This window comes from Octopus sinensis, linkage group LG9 (genome assembly GCF_006345805.1).
Source record: "Octopus sinensis linkage group LG9, ASM634580v1, whole genome shotgun sequence".
NCBI lineage: Eukaryota > Metazoa > Mollusca > Cephalopoda > Octopoda > Octopodidae > Octopus > Octopus sinensis.
Window position 1 is genome coordinate 78,555,543 of NC_043005.1, and position 5,860 is coordinate 78,561,402.

Genomic DNA, 5,860 nt, shown 5'->3' on the forward strand with positions numbered 1-5,860 from the left:
TTTTACTCGGTAGTGCACTGTCGCCGTATTGTGCTAAAAGCCTCCGATGAATATCAGTCCCTGACACACTTTCCGACCGGAGAAATCAGATCACTACACTTTGTTGGCGATCCAGCATGACCGCAGCCAAATGACTGAAGCATATATAAAAGAACTTCATCGGCTGCGTACTTAACCGGGTACGTACTTAACCGGCTGCGTACTTAATCGGGTACGTACTTAAACAGGAGATTACTTACCGCACACTTTCCTTGACACATACTGATTGTTATTGTATGAAAAACCCTTTGTTATCAAGGCTTCATTCAAAGACTTCATTCAAAGACATAACTGTAGCTGTCAGAGTGTAGGTGCGTGGTTTAGTGGTTACGGTATTCGTCTTACGCTCGTAAGGTCATGAGTTCGATTCACGGCTGTGCTTTGTGTCCATGAGCAAGGCACTTAATTTCACGTTGCCCCAGTCCACTCGGGTGGCAAAAATGAGTAGAACCTGCATTTCAAAGGGCCAGCCTTGTCACATTCTGTGTTGTGCTGATTTTCCCTGAGAATTATGTTAAGAGTACCATTGTCTGTGGAGTGCTCAGCCACTTGCACGTTAATTTCACGATCAGCTGGAATCCTTGTCGTCGTAACCGACGGAGGACCAATTTGTGTTGCCGTCAGCGTTGTCGTTGTCATTGTCGCCGCCACCGCACCGGGTATTCTTGGTATTCGGCGACCATCCTGTCTTTTCTTTCCACAGACTGTGGACTGCATTGTCCAATATGTCCTTTCTTTTTGTGGATGATATATTCCAGTTCGTTGGAACTGGCTGCTGTCTCTAGCGGTTGAAACAATCATGTAGGCCTTGATTTCTTTCATTTATTAAATTTTTTTGTTTAGATGTTCTTAAAATTCACTCGAATAAAATAAAATCGCCCCCAGAATTCAAAGTGAACAAGAAACAAAAAATCCAAAAATGTTAATTGCTCTTAAAATTCTTTTATAAGGTATACAAAAATTCACGTTAAAAAAATATTTATTGGATCAATAAATACCACTAAATATCAATCAATAAATAAATATAAAGTCAAGCATGTTGTCATATGAATATCATACAAATAAAATTAATAAAAATAATAACAATCAAGCGAAGAACTGTAGTTCATTACAAATACAAAAAATATCCCCTCTTCAGGTTTATGAAAAATAATGTCACTTCAATTTCGATATAACAACATCAAATTAGAACTTCTTTTTGTGCTGACAATCGGATCGACTCAGATGCTTCTGTCATAATCCAACTGATTTCAGCATTTTATTTTTAAAATAACAAGAGAAGAAATGGCCAAAAATAATAAAATAAATGTGGACAAGTATTATGGATCATTTCTAAATTTTCACAAGAATTTAGCAAAAGAGAAATAGGAAATGAAAGACAAAAACGCTGGCATAAAATAATACATAAATAAGATTAATAGAGCGAATTTCATAGGATTCTAATTCAAAGCAACTTCATTTTAAGTTTTGTTAAAACGATGATATTTCAGTTTTTATATAACATCAAAATTAAAGGGTTTTGATGTCAAAGAAACTAAATTTTTGTACGTTGTGTTCAAGTACACAAGTACAGAAGCTCCATTTTCAAAAAGACAGGAAATAATATTTTTGGTGCTTCACTATAAGCGCAATTTCGATATATTTCGTATCCATCAAGAAAAAAACAAAAAAAAAAAAAACAAGGGGAGATATTCCTTGGTCCGAAATTCTACGTGCAGCGAAATCTGTCATATTGACCAGACTAGTATTGCAATCGTTTATAGGACCTGCGACCACAGACGAGAAATTATCAATCGAAAGACATTCTATAACACGCATTAACTTCAGAAAAATCACTACTCGTCGCTCGGTGAAACAAGGATCGCGTTCTGTTGTAATTTTGATTCAGGCTCAGAGTTAACAAAATCAGCTACAGAGCCAAATACAACATAAATATTTTGTCCGAGGAAGCTCGATTAGATGATGGTGATAATCTTAGAGTAAATATCCACTTTTAATCGTTGATTTGGCTTGCAAACTACATAATCGCTCTTTATTTCTGACAAATAAATTTCTGATTTATGCTTTTACATCTTTTACATCCTTTTGAAGCGGCCGCTGGTTTTATGAACTTTTTGTTTCCAAATAATTTAGACTTAAAACCTTCCATCAAAATTTCAAACTAATTTGTATCAGACATCAGCCTGTACTCACGACTATGGTTTAGCAAGATTCAGCCTCGTTCTCCTCTTCAGAGACTTCGGAAGAATCGAAAATGCAAGAGGATAAGAAAGAGAGGGCGATGCATATATAGTTGTGCCGATGTTGCCTTTTGGAGGAGAATACTCGTTGTTGCTGATACAACTCTTCGATCTACTGGCATCTGTGGATGCCTGCTGCTGCTGTTGTTGTTGTTGTTAAGCAACAAGACGGGTAAGGGTGATGGTCTAGGGCTGAGACGGAAGACCCCAGAACTTGGAAAAGGTAAAAACAACTTTGGTCGTCATGTTGTAGTCAAGGGCTCTTCGTTGACGCCCGACACCACTGGGAGGTGGCCCTCGAAGTCGCTGGAAATGGAGATCTCTAGGTCCAAATTCTTGGACGGCTGCTGCGGCTGTTGCTACTACTGCTGCTGTTGTGGTTGTTACTGCTACTGTTGTTTATTGTAATTTTGGTGACGGAATTTCTTTTTTTTTTTACTGTTACTGTTGCCGATGATATTGTGGAGGCTGCAGTATCTGTAACAGCGGATTCATATCTTGGCTTTCATTGTGGACATAAGCATAAATCCTATATATTCTTCCGCATGCGTGGAACCAGGGTCTTCTACTATTGATCTTAATATACGGTTGTCTGGCATTTGGTAAGTTCATATGGTTGGAGCTTTTCTTGTTAAATTTAGATCAGAAACTCCTAATAGATTCAGCACCAGACTTTCTGGGGAGACTGCACTCCCCACTCTAGGACATCGCATGCCTCCAGTTATCATATACACGAATTTGACAGTTCAATCCACCTCTTCTCATTTAGCATTATATCGTACGGTGCATACATTTTAAACTGAAACACAGTCACATGCGTGAGTAAAACATCGTGCCTTTCTGTGTGAGCTTTTCTTTTCATATAACTTCTGTCTCCTGGAGTGAGTGACGAAGAGAGTGGAGATACAAAGACAGAGGTAGATGAGCAGATATATATATAAGAATAATTTAACTTTAAGACATTAAATGATTTTTAATAAAGTAGAGATTTATTGATTTGTTAACAAGGAAAAAGTTGATAGTGACTTCGAAGTTTCGATTCACTAACCACAATCAAACAGTTGTTTAGTTTGATTTCTCAGGCTTTATTCATAACGTCTTTGAAAGAATATGGTAAATCGATCGATAGATAAGTTTCTTTATTGGCCACACAGGGCTGCACACAGATGGGACAAATTACAAGGTAGAGCTTTTCTTTTGGGGGATGAAAAAAACAAAAAAACAAAAACAAAAGAAACAAAAAAAAGGTGGCGTAGGTTTTCGATCAAAAGGGGTCGTAAAAGGGAAAAAAGAAAAAAAAGAAAAAGAAACAAGAGAAAAGAAAAAGGAAAAAAAAAGAAGAAAAAAGAGAAAAAAAAGGGAAGAGGAAAAAAAAACGATCAATAGGGATCGTGTATCACAGTGTCATGATGTACGTGTAAAGGGGGAAGCAGATATTGTTTATCCGTGGGAAGAAAAGCCTACGAAAAAGACCACGGTAACCTCGGTCAATATTGTTATATGTTACCACATTTGTTTGCAAGTGGGTAACCCCCTGTATTTAATTTCTGGGTTCATAGGATTATGCTCCTTATAGATTGACAGATACGCTCTTTCTCTCTTTTACTCTTTCACTGTTTTACTTGTTTCAGTCATTTGAATGCGGCCATGCTGGAGCAAGTCGAACCCAGAGCTTATTCTTTGTAAGCCCAATACTTATTCTATCGGTCTCTTTTGCCGAACCGCTAAGTTACGGTGACGTAAACACACCACCATCAGTTGTCAAGCGATGCTGGGGGGGGGACAAACAGACACACAAACATATACATAAGCACATATTCATACATATATATATATACGACGGGTTTCTTCCAGTTTCCGCCTACCAAATCCACTCACAAGGCCTTGGTCAGCTCGAGGCTATAGTAGAAGACACTTGCCCAAGGTGCCACGCAGTGGGATTGAACCCGGGACCATGTGGTTGGTAAGCAAGCTACTCACCACACAGCCACTCCTGCGCCTTCGATAGATAGTTTGTATTTTTCTACATATAATATATATATATATATATGTAGAAAAATACAAACTGGGACAAGAACGTAAAACATTTAGAAGACGATACAAAAAACACGGACGGGACATTCGAAGCCTTCAATCTTCAGTCAAGAACCGGATCATCCTAGCAATTTCGGCTGATTAATCTTGAGATCGCTCCGATCCGGCCAGCCCCAAGGAAAAGCTAAGCTACGAGCATTAGATTTCTTGGAAGAAGGATCGAATGTATACGAAACATGGACAGAAAAACGGACGATGCCACACGAATATAAAATACAAAAAACAATAATGGTAAAAACAGACAAAAAAACAGCGGGTATCTTACGACTAGTAAACAGTACACCAGTTTAGCTGGCGTATTTTGAAAAAATGCCTTTATCGGCAGACGAAGACAACAGATGTTTTCATGGCAGTGATCGGAGGCCAAAAGGCTGATTTTGACCAGCGGTCACGTGAGAGAAGAGAGAGAAAAGAAAGGGGGCAAAGGAAACAAGAGAGAGAGAGAGAAAGAGGGACGAAGGCAACAAAGGGGGGGGGAGAAGAGAGAGAAAGAAGGAATTAAAGAGGGGAGAAGAAAGAGTGCGTGCCAAGGAGGGCTAGTGAGTGCAAAGTGAGAAAGACAGAGAATTGTGAGAGAGTGGGGTAGGGGAGATAGATAGATAGATATATAGATAGATAGATAGATAGATAATTTCTTTATTGGCCACACAGGCTGCACACAGATGGGACAAGTTTACAAGGTAGAGCTTTCTTTTGGGGATGAAGAAAAACATAAAAAAGAGAGTGGCGTAGGTTTTCGATCAAAAGGGATCGTAAAGGGAAGAAAAGAACAAAAAAAATAATAAATAATAAATAAAATAAAAATAAAAAGAATAAATAAAAAAAATTTAAAAAAAAAGGAAAAGGAACAGAGAAAAAGAGGAATGAAAAAGAAGAAAAAAGGGGAAAAAAAGGGAAGAGGAAAAAAAAAGAACGATCAATAGGAATCGTGTATCACAGTGTTATGATATATGGTGTAAAGGGGAAAGCAAGTAAGGTTTATCCGTGGGAAGAAAAGCCTACGAAAAAGCACGGTAACCTTGGTCATATTGTTGTTATATTTACAGCATAGATGATGATAGAGGGTGGGATGGATAGATAACAAACGTACATGCGGACGGACAGACAGACCGACAACGAAAAGTGATTGTGGTGCTTTTACCCAATAGATTTCTGTTGTGTAATAAATGACAATAACAATTGTTTGTTATTGTTGACAGTATTTGTAAAAGTGAAATGCTGAATTCAGATTAAATCGTGTATTTGTCATTAAAACAGCTTTAATGAGAGAAACGTAACAGCAATAGAAAGAAAGAAAGAGAAAATACAAATATAGGAAAAAAAAAAAAAAGCAAGGCAAATAATATAAATAATGGAAATAGGAAATAAAATAAGAAAAAATAGAAAAGCAGAGAGGAAAACAGGATGGGAGAAAGAAAATAACTGTATACGGGTGAAAGCACAGAACGGAACCAAATGACAATTTCAAAAGCCTCTTAATAACAAGG